Here is an 18,396-nt window from a genome sequence, read left to right on the forward strand (position 1 = left end):
ACCTGGCTGCCCTCAGGGCCTCAGCCCCTCTCTCCCTTGCTTTTGTCACTTTCTGACTCTGTCTGCGGATGTCTCCATAAGTTACAGGCTGTCTGTAGAGTGGGTGGGGGAGACCAAGACCCACTCCTGGGATCATCTCTGCCCAGTCTGAAGACTGTGTGGCAGTGGGCTTGAGGCTGGGGTCTAGATACCCAGCACCAGCACAGCCCACGGATTCACCTGGACCACCTGGTGCAATTATATTTAAGGTATTTGTGATATGGAAAGTCCTTAAAAGTTCTCCTTCACTGCTGCAGGCCTGGAGTCCCTGCAGTCTCCTGTGTGCGCAGACTTACAGGGGCTTCTGCAAGGTCTCCTCCCGTTGACTGTACCTGACCTCAGTGCCAGGGTAGGAAGTCTTCCTTGTAGCTGGCCTCTTAAAAATGCAGCTGGTGAGTCTTATAGGAAGTGCAGACCTTTCACGATGTCTCTGCTTGGTCTTGGATAAATGGACCCGTCTTTTCTTCTCTGAAGTCTGTGGCATCATATTTCTTTTGAGCTTCCCCTGTGAAAACAAAATGAAATGTGAAATTTGAATAAAATGGGGGATGCAGACTGCCAGCCATGGAGAATGTTCTCACCTCATTTGGATCTTCCACCCTCCTGTATCCTGGAGAAATATCTCTCAAACTGCTCTGTGCATCACAATCATTTGGAGGGTTTTTAAAACACAGATTGCTGGACCTCAACCCAAGGAGGCCTGGGGAGGGCTAAGAATTTGCACTTCTAAGTGTTCCCAGATGCTGCTGATGCTGCCGGCACAGGCACCACACACTGAGAACTAGATCCTGGGACATCAAGCTGATATGAGTCAAGGGCAGAAAGGACTATGAAAACTAGATGCTTGTGTGCCCAGAGCATAGTAATTTAGTGCCTCATCTCTAATGAAATCACGTTCCTCTCAGCAATTTGATGCTCACTTCACTTGCACACCCACGTCCCATCATCACTCAAATATTCTCCTGTTCATAAGTAAATAACTCACACACGCCATATTCCCATCACACAGTTCTACCCACTGTAAATAACCATTTTTCCTCCCCTGACTCTTCCTCTCTCCTCTTACTCCTCCCTGTTAATCTGGGCTCCACCATCTGATTTAACACAACAATTGATGCTTCTTAGAAGTCAATCCTTCTCTCACATTTGTTCCACATCCACACCCTCTTCTAGGCCATCCCATCCATTTCCCTGGCTTCAAATGCCATTAGTGAACTAGAAATGCCCATAGAATTAGCACAGATCTGGCTTCAACCCTGAGATCAAAATACTCATCTGCCCACTCACCACATCAGTGATAACTCGATGACTCAGCTCACAGTGAGCAGGTCCCAAGATGAACCAACCAGTTCTCCAAATAATCACCCATATCTCAGGGTCCCCTAATCTCACTTGTTGGTACTGATATCCTGTCTACACCTGAGTGTCATTTTGGACACCCTGCCACCCCACACTGGTACATCAACGAACCATCCGTCCACCCTCCTGAATCCACCCAAAGATTCTGCACTTTTGAATAATTCTTGAGCACCTTTCAGATTCCTACAAAATACTATTTCCACAGAGTGACCTTTCCTGATCCAGCCATGTAAAGTAATGTCACATTTTCTCTGTTAATTTTTAAAATTTTTAATTGTAAGTGTATTATCATCTATTTCTCTCATAGTGTTTGTCTCACTAAATTAGATACTCCATGAAGTGAAGACTAATGTGGACTGTAATGTTTTACACTGCCATATTCACTCATTGCTTTGTCCTTAGAGAGTGCACCCTATATTTATCGAAAGAAATTTTTCAAACTCCAAAAAATAATTTCTAGGGGCCGGCCCGGTGGCGCAAGCGGTTAAGTGCGCGCGCTCCGCTGCGGCGGCCCGGGGTTCGCTGGTTCGGATCCCGGGCGCGCACCGACGCACTGCTTGGTAAACCATGCTGTGGCGGCGTCCCATATAAAGTGGAGGAAGATAGGCACCGATGTTAGCCCAGGGCCGTCTTCCTCAGCAAAAAAAAGAGGAGGATTGGCGGATGTTAGCTCAGGGCTGATCTCCTCACAAAAAAAAAAAAAAAAAAAAAAAAAAAAAAATAATTTCTAAAATTTTCAAACAAATTCACTTGACTGCAGTAATACAAGGATAGAATCTGTTTTGTGGTATACTGCAATAAGTTATCACTAATATTGCAAATCCTTTCTGTCTGTAATCCATTATAAGACTCTAGCCACAATAATCTATTTAAAATGTAAACCTAATCAGTGCACCTTTCCTTTACAATCTCTCATTTCTGTCTTCAGATACTTTTTGTGTGTGTGTGTGTGTGTGTGTGTGTGTGTGTGTGAGGAAGATCGGCCCTGAGCTAACATCTGCCAATCCTCTCTTTTTTTTTGCTGAGGAAGACTGGCCCTGGGCTAACATCCATGCACATCTTGCTCTCCTTTATATGGGACGCCACCACAGCATGGCTTGACAAGCAGTGCCTTGGTGCAAGCCCAGGATCCGAACCGGCAGACCCTCGGCCACCTCAGCAGAGCATGTGCACTTAATCCCTTGCGCCACTAGGCCGGCCCCCTCACATACTTTTTACAAGTGAAGTCATAAATCTCACTTCATCCCTGTGGTCCTGCCATAATCATTAATACCATCCCTTTTACTCTCCAACATGTCCCAGTGTGGGGGGAAAATTAGTTGATCCTCCCATTTATAGAGCACCTATTATAAGCCAAGTTATGTACTAAAACCCATGATCCAGAATTTAACTTAAAAGTCACTGCCCCTGTTTTTTTTAACCTTGGAGAAAGGAATGAGTTAATAAAGGGACTAATCAATGTGTAATATAGTGTTAGGTATAATTAGATCCTGTGATAAACAGTAAGGGCTACACAGAGATACAGAGACACAGAGAGGGATGGAGGAAGAACAGCAAGGAGGGATAAAGGGAAAGAAATTACCTACAATTATTTCATTTATTTATTTATTTTGTGAGGAAGATCAGCCCTGAGCTAACATCTATGCCAATCCTCCTGATTTTTTTTTTTTCCTGAGGAAGACTGGCCCTGTGCTATCATCTGTTCCCATCTTCCTCAACTTTATATGGGATGCCACCACAGCTCTGCCTGACAAGTGGTGCCTCAGTGCCTGCCCAGGATCTGAACCCAGGCCACCAGCAGAGGAGCATGTGCACTTAACGGCTACTACGGCATGGGGCCGCCCACCTACAATTATTGATGATGAAGAGATTAGGGAAGGACTAACTGATAAGGTGATATTTGAGCACAGAACTGAATATTTTTTTAAAAAGACCAATCACATTGTGGGTAAAAAATTTTCCAGAGACGGGAGCAATGTACACAGTGCAGAGCTGAATATTACTTCCACTTCCCAGTGATGTTGTTGGTTAAAAACAAAACAAAACAAATGTCTGGCCTATTATCCCAAGAAAGCTCCCTATGCAGAAAAGTACAACACCTTGATCATTACTTAACAAACATTAACACCTAGGAAACAACTTTCAATAAGGTATTTTCTTGTTTTAAGAGCTACTGCCTGCTCACTTATAGAGGTTTCACAGAAGGACCAAGTGTACAAATGGACACTCTTTCCATCTGTATGGATTCCACACTCACCAGAATAGGCTGGCTTGGAAAACAGGCCGATGCAGGTTCCTCCATGGCTGCAGAGTTGTCCTGCTGACCCCACTCCTGATGTGCAGACAGCCCGTGGATTGCTGGAAAATGCAGTGAGTTCTGCCTCTGATTCCCCTTTTATGGAGGAAGGGAGTGGATAATCCAATCAGTGGATAATCCAGGGGAGACATCCTGTCTCTTATCAATGGGATTTGAGAGATTCCTAAAGCTTTATATCTAAACACAAAAATGTTGGGTTATTGACACTGTCAGATACTGTTGGTAGATAAAAACATTTAATACAATTGTGTGGGGAGGTGGTATTTGCAGTTTCTATCAACATTTTAATATTTCCTTTTTCTTCCACTGGATACCTTCTGTAAAAATAGGAATGGAAGTTTATATGTACAAAAATATCCATACAACTTATGGTTTAATAGGAAAAATTAGAGACTGTGTAAACGTTTATCAATAAAGAATGTCCACAATATTTATTAACAAGTCTCTAGAATACATCACACAGCCATTAAAAAGAATTTAGTATTTTGTGCATTTACATCTCAGGTAATTTCCAGTAAACTTGTTATTATTTCAACTGTCTTACTCTTTCCCTTCCCTTTGACCTGAATAATTAATGTTCCTTTACTCTCTTTACTTCACTGATGTTGATTTAACTCATTTATTATTCCATTATTTCCTCTATAAACTTACTCGTTGAAATCACATAAAAATCTTTGTTTAATTGCACTAATGTTTAAATCCTGAATCCTTAATACAGTCTAATATGAATAATTACTTTTACCTCCTCCCCCAAATGCTAATACCTTCAACACTTTCAATTCTATTTTTAAGCTTCCTGACATTTGTATTACTGTTTTCATGCATTTTATTCTATATATATTTTAATCCCTATGAGAGATTTCTAGAATTACTTCACAAAATAAAATTCATTTATATTTATTTATAAATTATAAATTATCCTTTCCTTTCCTCTTCAGTCCTTCTTGCATTCCTGGTTTTTAACCTGGGATCATATTCCTTTGGATGTGATAACTCACTGCAGTATTTTGTCTAATTCAAGGCTACTAACAATGAAAAGTTTCACTTTAAGTTTTTCTAGAACATCTTTATTTGGAGCACTACTGCTGCTGGATGTAGAATTCTGGTTTGACATGAGATTTCTTTTAGCATTTTAAAAATGCTGCTCTGTTGATGTCTATCTTATTTTCTTTATGGTTAGAAATCACCAATTGGACGTTTTATTGCTTATTTGGCCTCTATAGTCCCTAAAATCCTTTACATTAACTTTGGTTTTTAGACCAAGGTTTGGTTCATTAATATTCCCTGTGTAGTCACTCTGCTTAGGGAATCTTGAATCAATTGAATCTGTGGATTGATGTCTTTCATCAACTTGGAACATGCTTGTGTATTTTCACTTCTGATATCTATTCCTCCCCACGTTCTGTCTACTCCCCTTGTAATCACAGTCCATGTGTCTTCTAATTCTACCCTGAATTTTCCAATGTCATTGACCCTATGGTTTTCTTGGGAGATTTGCTCTTGAACCATCTTCCATTTTAGTTAACCAGCCTTTTGCTGGAATCAATGCCTTCTTAACTCCTTAAATTCTTAATTTCAGTTCTAACATAAACACAATATAACTAGAATTTTTTTAAAAAAGAGATAGCAGAGCAGTTTGACAATAAGGAGAAAATGATTTCCATTTGATACTATAAAACTCAAATAGATAGGAGAAAATTATATATTGGATCATATTAAGATATTATATTTCTTGGGTTAAATAAAAATGTTATAAAATCGAGTTTCATCTGTTTGTATTTACTTTCTGTAATATGTGTGCTGGAAAATTTAAATGACATAGGTCACGTTGTGATATCCCTGTTGGTCTTGGTGGGATAGAGCCATGATGTGATGGTTAACTTTAGGTGTCAACTTGACTAGACTCAGGGGTGCCCAGATAGACTGTGAAGCATTATTTCTGGGTGTGAGCTGAGGTCAGACCTCTTTTTTCCTACCAGTTCTGTGTCCTGGAAAAGCTGCTGTGCCTCTCAAGATCTCCCCAGTCTCCCAAGCTGCACAATGAGGATTGGGCTAAAAACAGCTTCCTAGGGACCTCATCAGGTGTATATGTGATAATACGTACAACACCTGTGGGCTGGTGTCACATGTGTCTAATGCACACACTTAGAGATGGATGAAGTACAAGGAGCAGGACATCACATAGAATACCAGTCAGAACTACTCTAGGTCCCAGATGTGTGATATTTGGTAAGTCACTGCCACTCTGAGCCTCATTTTCAGGTCTGCATCCTGAAGGGGCTGAAATTAGAGGAAATTCAGAATTGTGATCCACTGGCATTAAACCTTCCACGGTCCCCTGTTTTACTCAGAATCAGTCCCAAGAGCCTCATGTTGGCCTATGTGGTGGGAGCCTCCACAATGTTCCCAATGCTCCCTGCCTCCTGGAGTGCACATCCTTGTGTCACCACTAAGTGGTCAGTATCTGGCTTCTGAACAACAGAACACAGCCAAGGTGATGGGATGTCACTTCCAAGTTTTAATTACAAAACGTCTATCACCTCCCAATTACTGGCTTAATTAGGTTCCCTACTTCCCTCCCTCATTCTGTTTCCATCTCTCTCTCTCTCTCTCTCTCTCTCTCTCGCTCTTAACTCTCGCTCTCACTCTCGCTCTCTATCAAATCACCAGAACTGGGAGAGCAAGTGCTGATGTTTTCAGTTGCACTATGTAGAGGCTCCAGAGGAGAGAACTGAGGGAGTGTCCAGCCAACAGACAGACAGGAGCTCACACTCTCAGTCCAAATGGATACTGACAAAACCCATGTGAGTGATCTTGGGTGGGAATCCTCCCCCATTTGAGACCTGTTGAGACCACAGCCCCTACTTCACAGAGACTTTGAGGCAGAGGCACCGGGCTAAGCCATGCCTGATGCTTGGCTAACAGAAATTGTGAGATGTTATATATTTGTATTTTATAGGTGGCAGGTTTTGGAGTAATGTTGTCACAGAGGAACAGAAAGTAAGTCTACCATGTCCCAGGATCCAGCCTGATCACCCTCCTCTCTTCACTCCTTTCTCTTCTCAGGCTCCCTCAAGCTACACTGGCCACATTTCTGACCTTCCCTGGTCAAACTCGCTTCTTCCTGTGAGTCTCTGCACCAGGGAGCCTTCTCCTTGACACACTAACTGTTCCCAGACCTAGGGAGGGTGCTTACACTTGTCATTCTGGTCACAGCAAAGGTCTGAAATGCCTCAGGGCAGCCTTTCAGAACCTCCTAGCACAGTCTCTACCATCACAGGTCTCACATCCAGAAGAGCATTACATGATTTCCTCCTCCTTCCTCCCATTGAGATAAAATGAGTGCTTGAGGAAGGGCTGTCTGCTCCGGCTGAAGCAGAGGCAACTCCTTCTGGTTATACCAGGCACATGACTGTCTCTTCCAGGCCGAATTTTTCCCACCATGAGTCCACTGTTTAAGGAAACCGTCATTCCCTCTCTTTCATGGGTCTGGTTTCCCCAAGAACACAGTGAACCATCCCCTCTCCCTGTGCTGCATCACCATAATCCCCCAGCCAGAACATAAGCACCAGGTTAAAACACCACCAGATCCTGAATTCAGTCACTGCTGAGACCCTCCCATCAATGTTGTCATTCAATGGTGACTCCTGACGACACCTTTCCTCTGAGACCCACTCCCAGCCTGTCCTCAGCTTCTTACAGTAACACTGAGATTTCCTCAGAGTCCTCCCAACCTGGGCAAGAAAAATTCTGAAATGTTCTCTGTATTAATTTTCAGGGACTGGGGACATTGGTAGATGTAATTTGAGTGTGTATGTGCAGTAGTTTCTACGGAGGTATTCCATTTTTCAGACACAGATAAAATAGTGTGACTACTCAATGCACCAAGAAAATGGATAACTGTTCAAATTTTTTCATGATGTGAAGTCTTTAGAGAGTAAATGTCGTGGTTAAGAGCACAGACTATGGAGCTAACTCCTCATGTCCAAATTCCAGCTCAATCCCTTCCTAGATATTTGTATTGACCGAGTTATTTACCTGATTGGTGCCTCAGTTTCTTCATCTCTCAGTTGGCAATAATGATCAGCATACCTACTTTGTAGGTTTATGGAGAGTATTAAAGGAGTTAATGTTTGAAAAACGCTTGGAACACCTAGTGTATTACCAGTGCTGTAGCTATATATTATAAATAAAATTTACAAATTCTTCTGACACTGCCTGTGAGCCCCAGAGCGTGAGACTGTTGCCTGGATGTATGTAGAAAGCACTCCATGACAAACGATGAATAAATGAGTGAACAACATTGGTGAATGCATTACCAATGTCACCTATGTCACCCTACAGGCATTCCCAAGCCAAACCACCTGCAGACATTCCTGCTCTGTCCTGCATCACATTCCCTGGAGGAATCACTGGGGCTTCTTGGACCTGGTAACGGTGCCCACTAAAGGTTCTTTTCTGTCAGCAAACCCCAGTCTTTGTCCAACTGCCGCAGCTCACAGGGTCTGCACTCTGATCCTTTTCTTCACTCGAGGGAGACGTGCCATCCCCAGAGCTGGGCCTGAGCTTTGAAGAAAATGTTTCCCTGGCCTGGGGCAGGTAGAAGAGCACAGGGACAGAGTGTTATTTGGGGAAATTCCTCCAGGTGTTGTCAGAAGGGATGGAGGCAGGGGATGTGTCAGCAAGGACTGGTCTGGTTGGTGGGCCTTGGTGGTTAAATAGTAGGGGGGCTGGGAAGTTTTGTAGGTTCTAGCATAATACAATCACTATGACGGTCATGAAATCAGAATCAGCCTAATTAAGTCCAAATTAACCCAACGTCAGCTGTTCCCTGACTGGCTCTCTAATCCAGTAGTGACTTATTTTAAGGGTTGTTCATGTTCTGTCATCTCCTTTTCATTGATTGGCTGCAGTAATTATTCTTTACATAGCTGGTGTATTTTTACATAGTAAAGAAAAAAGGAGTTTTAAAACAACCCTCCTTGGAAAAGTCTCCATAACATATTGAATTAATAACAGAAGCCATGACAGGAAATTCACCATATATCTGGATCTTTAGTCTCTGGTTTTAGATCTTCCTAACTGGTAAATTACCTTGACTTCTTACTTCTTTCTTGAGGTTAGTTCACTTAGGACTAAATAAGAATGCAACCTCATGCCATTTGAGAAGTAGTGGTGGGACTCTAGGAGGATGTGTGTTTCATTCTGTCAGTGTTGTGTGTGTGTGTGTGTGCATGTGCGTATGACAGTTTTTGTTGCATCTTGCAGTGTGGGCCAGTGTAGACTCCTTTTCTAGGGAAAAAATTTCCCTAACCACTTTCTCTGGGCTTTATTTTCGCTGATGGCTTCACTGGTGCTGTCCAATGGTAGCATTAAGCACTCTATATTATGGAATTTAATATTTTTTTAGTAGCCAGATTTCAAAAAATGAAAACAAACAGGTGAAACTAACTTTAATAGTATATTGTAACCCACTATAACCAAGATATTATCATTTGTGGGTGCAGTCTATATAACATTAATAATAAGATAGTTTACATTTTTTTCCTGGGTTTCATAAATCCAGTGTATACTTCCTACTTACAGCACAATCTCCATTTTTAAATTGAGTTTTTTCAGACATAGATTCTCTGTACTGAGATTTAATGTTCACAGTTGTCAAATAAGAGTCACATGTCTAAGTTGACCCAAACATATTTAAGAGTTTTACATTTGAAGATCATGTTAGATGAATCATGAGAAGTTCCTATTGAGATGCGTAACAAAGGAGTCATTGTGACGTTACAGAGGAAATACCCAGAGAATGGTGAGGGCAGATGGAGTCTGGAGTGGTCTGAGGAGGTGGTTGGAGGTGAGGCCACAGAGATACATGATGTAGATGACCTTTGCTCAGTGGTTCACAACTGAGGGGAAGGAGTAGAGAGAGCAATTTCTCTGTGAAACATCAGGCAAGTTAAGGGACCTCGAATATGTATGAAGGAAAAAGAAAAGTGGGGACTATTTGAAAGAAACTTTGTGAAAAATCAAGGAGTAAATATGCCAACACATGAAAAGGAAGTAAAATTTCCAGGCATTATGGAAGCTTCCCAGTCGATGCAGATGATTTTGGATTTACAGTGGTACCAACATAATCACGTTGTATGCTTTTCTTAGCAGTTATCAGAAGACCAGCAGTAGTTAAGGTATGGTAGATAACAGGGATCTTTTGAGTTTCAGGTTTTACAAGGCAGATATTATGAGCAATCAGGAATTTTGGCTCATTCCAAGGGAATTATTGAGATCATTGACCATGGAATCCAGGAATGATAGAAAAAGGAGACGAGAAATTGAGGTAAGGATACGGAGACCTGGCATCACTTCCATCTTGAGGAACAGGTATCTACTGTATGAGCGTTTGAGTAAAAACTGGAAATCAGGAATTTCTGGTGGGTGAATATGTTTTCTCAGTTATTTATTATTGAACAAGATCATTTGGGTTGATGGAAACATCTGGGATATGAGAGTGAGTCACTAGGAGTGGGGTGAATGATCATTTCACTACTGATTTAAGCTCTAACAGAGCTATGAACACCAACTGGTCAATGGGTTAATCAAATGAATAGTCATATAGTACAGAAGAATGGTAGGATTTGGGATTTAGAAAAAGACTGGAGACCATGTGTCCTGACAGGGAACACCAGGGCTTTTGTGGTTGAGAGTGACAAGGACAAAAAGAGAATAAAGTCATACTCATAAAGGAGAATGTCTACAAGATGGAGGAGAAATGACCTGCAGTAGTCCTGAGTTTTGACCTTGAGCTTTCTGTTCTTGACCCAAATATCTTTGATGATGTCCCAGGACACAGGTCAGATAAATCCCCACAGGGGGAGAGGGAGGGTAGAAGTACAAGACATCTGAGATAATTGTCCTGAGAAGGCAGGCTTCATTCATCACTCTGATCCACTTTCACAATTTATTTTTATAAGGTAAGAGGAAAAGAAGTATGATGGTCAAATCATCACAGTGGAAACCAATCCAAACCAAAGCCTGGTTTGAGCATCTCTATCCCTTTGAGGATGTCCAGTTACATATTCAAGAGGCCAGTTACTAGAATCACACCCCATCCTGGCAATAAGGTCAGATGCCATCAATGGGAGGAAACCTTGGAGCAGCCCCAACAACTCTGCTGGCAGAAGAGACTGCAAGGTCTCCAGGCCAGCAGAGTACAGGAAACCTGTTAAGTCCTTTGGACCTTGCCAAAGCCCTGCCGAATCTTGCACCTAGTTGCACAGGTGCATCCCTGCCAGCTGTGCCCACAGGTGGTCTGAACTCCAGTCCCATGCCCACCCCTGCCCGGTCTTCAGATTCGGCAGAGATGATCCCAGGAGCTGGTCTGTACATCCCACAGCTCCTTTGCAAACAACTTCTGGTGACTGAGGATATCAGGAAACAGGAAGGGAAAGTGAAGACGGCAAGAGAGAGACTGGCGGTAGCACTGATGCAGACAGACTCGCTAGAGAGGCAGGGAGAGTGAGGGGCCAAGAAGGACGTCCCGACAAACACGATGAAGAAAAAAGAAGACGGTGCAGATGACATGGAGCTCACACTACATTATGCCTCTGCAGGGCATAGGCCTATGCCTATGCCTAGGCATAGGCATATGCCCTGATGTCTTCTTGCTTTGAGCTCTTGAAACTTTAATATATACCAATACTTTTCTTTTCTTCAATTCCTTTGCATGACAGAGAAGATACAGACAGTGATCCTTCGGAGGTGAGAGATTGGGTTTCAGGTGAGGAGAGAAAGGAGATCTTTCCTTTTCGTGTTGTTCTCTCATTTTTCTTTCCTAAGTGTGTTATTTATTTGTATTTTAAGGTCAGCAGAGAGTTATGAAAGTCATGGGGGTCTTTAGAGTTTTGCCCTCACAGTCACAGAGAAAACCTACCTAGTCTGAATGGACTGTGCTTTCTGTGTAATATTCCAATAGATCCTGACATAACATTTCACTAAAGAGCTGTTGTATCTGTCTTCTCAAGTAAGATATTCACTTCTAGATCTCTATTTTTCTGTTTTCTGTTGCATGTTGATTGACAATTGCATATAATGAAATTCCAGCCTTTCCCCCATTGTTTAGATCTGTATGGCTGGAAATCTGACACGCCATTAGGGCATCTTGCTATCAGGAGAAAGACTGTTCTCAGCGTCATGAGTCTAACAAGGAGCCACTGTGTGCTGGGATTTGTCTATTTGCTGATCAAGCCTGTTGGGTTATTCAAATCCTCTTCATCGTAACTGTCTCCTGGCCGACAAACTTACCAGCTGCTGAGAGCAACGTGTTCAACAATAATGGAGTATGTTACTATTTATATCTTACCTAAAAAATGAGTTATTTTTTAAATGAATCTCCTCTCCTCTATTCTTCGATGTAGTATTCTTCGATGTAGTAATCATCTGGCGTTTTAGTTAAATGTGTTTTTAATGTCTTGTTTTAAAACTAATACCAAATTAGACAGACTATTCTTTTCCTTTACTCACGACTCCTGTTACGTTTTTCTGGGTTCACATTTCTTCCTCCTGGTGAACGTTCTTTACCGGTTCTTTCACTGCAGGCGTGTGGGAGGTCAACTCTGAGTCTGTCTGTCAGAAAATGTCTTTATTTCTTTCTTTGAGAGATAGTCTGGCTAGGTGTTTAATTCAGTTTTAGTAATTTTTTTCCTTCCTTATTATTTAATATTTCTGAGTCTCCATACCTTTAGCTATAAAATGGGAATAAAACCCTAAAATGGTGAGTGTAACTGAGATAATGCACGCAGAGCTTGCCAATCATGTTCCTTAGCAGACATTAAAGTAGTCAATAATGACAGCTATTATTATCATTATTATAATCCTCAGAGAGTGCATTCTAGGCAAAGGACTACTTATGACAGAGAATGTGAAGCTCACAGCCAGGAAGTCTGAGTGAGCGGCATGACTGTGATTTTAATTCTTAGCCCTTGGGTATCTTCAGCTGTGGTCGTCTGCACAGTGTGCACAGACAACATAATCTGTTCCCACAGACCCACTGCAGGACAGGACAGCCTGCCTCACGCCTGGGATGCTCTGGGCTGCTTGTTGGGGAGCCTCTGCTGTGAGTCTACTTGAACTCTGTGCAGAGAAAGATGAAAAAGGACTCTTTCTTTTCCCTCAGATTTCTCCCCCCGAGTTTTATTCACTTTCACATCCAGAGCAGACACTCTCTTTCCAGAGCCTTGGTGTTACTCTAGGATTCAGGCTTCCCAGACAGCTAGTCATTTCAGCTCCCAAGTCCCAAGGTGACTGCAGAGTCATGTCTGACCCACTCTTCCCATCTTGGCCTGTTTCCCATCATGGAGGACCCATGAATGTGAGAGAAGCCACCGAGGGAGATTGATCTGGAAGTCCCGGTGAATCTAAGCTTCAGAGGATGAAGCAGAAAAGGGGAACCTGAGACTGTCGGGGCTTCAGGTTGTGGGGAATATGGAGGAGCCAAGAGGGGTTTATACAATGTTATAAACCAATTTTACCACAATAAAAAAATAAATAAAGGAAAAGAAAGGAGCTGATGATTCATAGTTCATGAGAGAATCTCAATGCAGCTTGCATACTCAGCTTTCATAACTGTTAGAAATATTCCCACATACACACACGAACTTACATACAGAATGTCACTTCTTTGCTTAGACGGACCACAAAAACTTTCCATTGCATTTCTGAATCCTGGGTCAATATATAGAGGGGAAAAACCCACTGATCACCAAGTCTGCTTCCTTGTAGACACCAGGCTTTATGTACTCAAAACAGTCAGAATAACTCATTGCACACATGGAATGCGGAAATTGCCTGAGGAGGGGCAGCAGAAGCAGAAAGAACATCCCAGCTGTGACTCACCAGTTTGAGACAAAGCCCTTAGTCAGTGGTGGGCGGAGGAGCAGAGCTGGAAGGAGACCTGCAGTGTAGCCCTCTGCAGGGAAAGTTTACCCCTGTGCAGGGTACATGTTGCATCTAAAATTGCTCGGCCATTCAAGCACATAGAAAGATTTGTTATTCATCAGAACTAGGGCATTGTCAGAAGCAATATATGTTGGCTCAGATCTCCCCTCAGAGTTGCTATGGATCAGAGTTGCTTCTGGTCTCCTCTTTCTGTCACTCTGAGTCCAAGCCCACCTGGTCACTGCTCTCAGTAAGGAGCTCAGGGGTCTTCCCTGCCCTGGGGCTCTGCATCTGGCACCTTGTGCCCTGGTAAAAACAAAAGTTAAAAGCATGTTTGAGCAACATCTTCCACAGTTGCCAGTGATTTCATCAGGGCTGGGAGTCAGCAAGGCTCTGGGAACTACCCCATCCTGAGACTGGATTCTTCCCCAGGCAAACATTCTGTTTCTTGCAATTGACTGAGAGATGTTGCATCCATCAGAACACAGCATCAGAAAGAGTCAGTACTGCGATCAGCAAAAACAGCCCAGTAGGATTCCTGTGATGCCCAGGGAGGAGGTCACTGACCAGCCCTTGGGTAACCCTTAAGGGTACTTTATGGCGCACATCTCCAGCCTCACCCTTAGGTCTATTTGACCATTGTCTGAAGAACTGGTCTCACTCACAGTCCAGGAAATGGATATCCATTATCCCAGTTCATATCAGTTTGGCAAGTGATAAAATAAAGTCTAAATTCACATAAATTTACCCCAACCTATTCCTTAGACCTATGTCCTGTGCCACACTCAATGACCAGTTTATTACTCAGTGGACTCCGGCACTGTTTTCCTATTTCTCTGCTAATCATTAAGGCAAACATTTGCAAGGGTTCTTAGTATTTAAATATTCCTCTCCTTCAAATCACGGTCTTTTCTCAACTCACTTCAATCGGGTTTTGCCCACTATGTCACTCAATCTGTTCTCGTTAAGGACAATCAGCAACTTACATGAAGCCCAATACAATTGTCATTTTTTATCCTTATTTTATTTCACCACACAGCAGCATTTGACCCAGCTGATGGCTCGATCCTTAGGACACTCATTTCTAAGTGTTTTACTTTTTCTAATTTCTCTCTGTTGTTCCTACTTCGTGTGGATCTCTCACTTGATCTCCTGTATGGTAGCCTCTTTACTTTATTCACCTTTAAATGCTTGGTTCTTTTCTTTCATGGATCTTCTTTTGTTCTCTGTTTAAGAATATTTTTTAACATGCCTCAAACAATGAAGATATTTGCTATCTTCTGAAGTTTTGTTGTTTTACCTTCTACTCTTAGATCTAAAATCCAGTGTGAAATGATTTTATCTACCTTGTCAAGTAGGAATTAAGCTTCATTTTTAATACAAACATCTAGTTGGTGGAGCACTACTGATTAAAAAGACTGTCCTCTGTCTACTTCTCTGCAGTGGCATCTTTAACATAAATCAGAGTTCCATATGCCAGCATGTCTCTTTATGGACTCTATATTCTGTTCCACATTTCTATCTTTGCACAATGCCAAACAGTCTTAATTACTGTAGCTTTATGGTAAGTCTTGATATCTGGCAGTGTATATCCTCCAAATTTCTTCTTTAAAAACACCTGGAGAGTGACATCAGCAACGTGACAGAGTAAGCTGTTCCCTTTGTCTCTCTCCCTGCAAACTGCAATTAAATGCACATTCATTGATCAGTGGAGGATATGCACACAGCACATCAGGTTGCCTGAGAGACCTACACAGCTATACCTCAGAAGAGGGATGGACTAGCCCCCAGGAGGCGGTGGAGACAGGTGAACACTCTACGCTCCCCCAGCAGTCCTGTACATGCACGCAACTGCTCTCCCAGCTGGAGCACCCATAGCACTGCTGAAGCCCCGAGGGTGGGCTCACACCTCAGCGTGACTGCAGGAACACCTGACAGCATCCGTGAGCCCCCAAGTGATTGCTGCTTTCCCATCCAGTGGGAGAGCCCAGAGTGCTGCTGTGGTCCCAGGGAGTAGCCCAGGCTCAGACCCAGTGGGGAGGCCCTGCCTGCCAACCCCAACAGCTGGTGCAACCTAGGAGGAGATGGCGGCAGATCTGTGCACCTGGGTGAATGAGCTCCCAGCTGCCACAAATCCCCATAGTACTGCTGCAGCCCTGAAGTGTGGAGTTCATCTTGGCAGGACTGCGGGAGCAGCCAGCAGCAGCCCTGAGCCCCCATGAGATCACTTTGCCATTTAGTGGGAGAGCCCACACGGCTGCTACAATCTCAAGGAGCGGCCCAGACTCGGACAGGCACAACTTCCAGGGGTTACAGCAAGCTCAGAATAGATAGCTTCCCCCAGGGGCGGCAGGTGGAATCTGTGACCAGACACTATCACTATGCGAAGGCACAAATCCACTCCATCAAAGAGTGTGAAGAAATATATTAATACTCCAGACCAGAAGGAAAAAGACAAACACCCACAAATCAATCCTGAAGGCGCAGAAATCTACAATCGAAACGACAGAGAATTCAAAATAGCTACCAAAAAAAAAAAAAAAAAGAAAAAACTCGAGTTACAAGAGAACTCAGAATGACAGTTCAATGAAATCAGGAACAAAATTAATGAACAGAGGGAATTCTTCACAAAAGAGAATGAAACTATAAACAAAAATCAATCAGAAATGTTGGAGATCAAAAACACAGTGAATGAGATACAGAAAAATCTGGAGTCCTTAAATAACAGAGCTGATATTTTGGAGGATAGAATTAGCAATCTATAGGACAGGAATATAGAAATCTTCAGATGGAGGAGGAAAGAGAACTAAGACTAAAAAGAAATGAAGAAATTCTCTGGGATATATCCAACTCAATTAGGAAATGCAACATAAGGATTATAGATATTGCAGAGGGAGAAGTGAGGGAGAAAGGACCAGAGAGCTTGTTCAAAGAAATACTAGCTGAGAACTTCCTAAACCTGGGGAAGGAGCTGGAATTACAAGTAAAAGAAGCTAACAGAACACCTAATTACATCTATGTAAAAAGACCTTCTCCATTAGTAAAGCTGGCAAAATCCAATGACAAAGAAAAAATATTAAGGGCGGTAAGGCAGAAGAAAATAACCTACAAAGGAATTGCTATCAGGCTTTCAGTGGACTTCTCAGCAGAAACCTTACAGGCTAGGAGAGCATGGAATGACATATTCAAAATTCTGAAAGACAAAAGCTTTCAGCCAAGAATACTATATCCAGCAAAAATATCCTTCAGATATGATGGAGAAATAAAAACTTTTCCAGATAAACAAAAGCTGAGGGCATTCATTGCCACAAAATCCCCTGCAAGATATGATCAAGAAGGTCCTCATACCTGAAAAAAAAAGAAAGGGTTTACAAAGCCTTGAGCAAGGAGATAAATAGGCAGACAAAATCAGAAAATTGCAACTCTCTATCAGAACAGATCAGCAAATAATTAATTATAACTTTAAAGATAAAGGGAAGAAAAACATCAAAAATAAATATAATCACTTCATTTTAACCACAAACTCACAATACAAAACGGAATAAGTTGTAACAACAATAACTTAGAAGGGGAAGAGGGAATGGGTGGAACCTGATTAGACTTATGGAATAAGAGGCTATCAGAAAATGGACCAACTCATCTACGAGAACTTTTACACAAACCTCACGGTAACCACTGAACAAAAATCAGACAGAGACACAAATGATAAATAAAGAGAAAACCATCATAGACAAACACCAAACTGAATTGGTATTCTGAAATGCACAGGACGAAAAACAACGGAAATACAAAGCAGCTGGAAAACAAGTGATAAAATGGCAGCATTAAGCCCTCATATATGAATAATCACTCTAAATGTAAATGGATTGAATTCCCCAGTCGAAAGACACAGAATGCCTGGATGGATTAAAATACAAGATCCAACAATATGCTGCCTCCAGGAAACATTTCTGAGCTCTAAAAACAAATGCAAGCTTAGAGCAATGGGATGGAAGATGATACTCCAAGCTAATGGCAAACAAAAAAAAGCAGATGTTGCCATACTTATGTCAGACAGTGTAGACTTCAAGATAAAGAACACAAAGAGAGACAAAGAGGAGCGGTCTGTAATGATAATGGGGACACTCCACCAAGAGGAAATAACACTTATAAGTATATATGCACCTAACACAGGAGCACCAAAGGAGATAAGGCAATTATTAATTGACCTAAAAGAAGATATTAACAGCAACACAATAATAGTGGGGGAGCTTAACACCCCTCTTTCATTAATGGATAGATCAAACAGACAGAATGTCAGCAAGGAGGTAATGGAACTAAATGAAAAACCAGACCAGATGGACTTAACAGATATATATAGAACACTCCATCAAAAATCAGCAGAATACACATTCTTCTCAAGTGCACATGGAACATTCTCAAAGATAGACCATATGTTGGGAAACAAGACAAGCATTAATAAATTTAAGAAGACTGAAATCACAGAAAGCATCTTTTCTGACCATTATGCTATGAAACTAGAAATCAACTACGAGAAAAATCTAGGAAGTGACAAACACGTGGAGACTAAAGAACATGCTACTGAACAACCAATGGATCAGTGAAGAAGCTACAGAAGAAATCAAAAAATATCTGAGGAAAAATTAAAATGAAAGTACACCACACCAACTCATATGGGATGCAACAAAAGCGGTCTTAAGAGGGAAATTCATAGCAATACAGGCCCACCTTAACAAACATGAAAAATCTCAAAT

At 42.0% G+C, this 18,396-nt stretch overlaps 1 long non-coding RNA gene across 1 annotated transcript; it reads right to left on the reverse strand.

Moving 5' to 3' along the window:
• Positions 1 to 262: 262 nt before the first annotated feature.
• On the reverse strand, positions 263 to 5,834 carry LOC131395279 (uncharacterized). The gene is made up of 3 exons (XR_009216359.1): positions 5,820 to 5,834; positions 3,656 to 3,892; positions 263 to 544 (listed from the first exon to the last, which is right to left on the reverse strand). It is a non-coding gene; the product is annotated as an uncharacterized LOC131395279 (long non-coding RNA).
• Between the last annotated feature and the right edge of the window lie 12,562 nt (positions 5,835 to 18,396).

The sequence above is a fragment of the Diceros bicornis genome, chromosome 31 (assembly GCF_020826845.1).
Source record: "Diceros bicornis minor isolate mBicDic1 chromosome 31, mDicBic1.mat.cur, whole genome shotgun sequence".
NCBI lineage: Eukaryota > Metazoa > Chordata > Mammalia > Perissodactyla > Rhinocerotidae > Diceros > Diceros bicornis.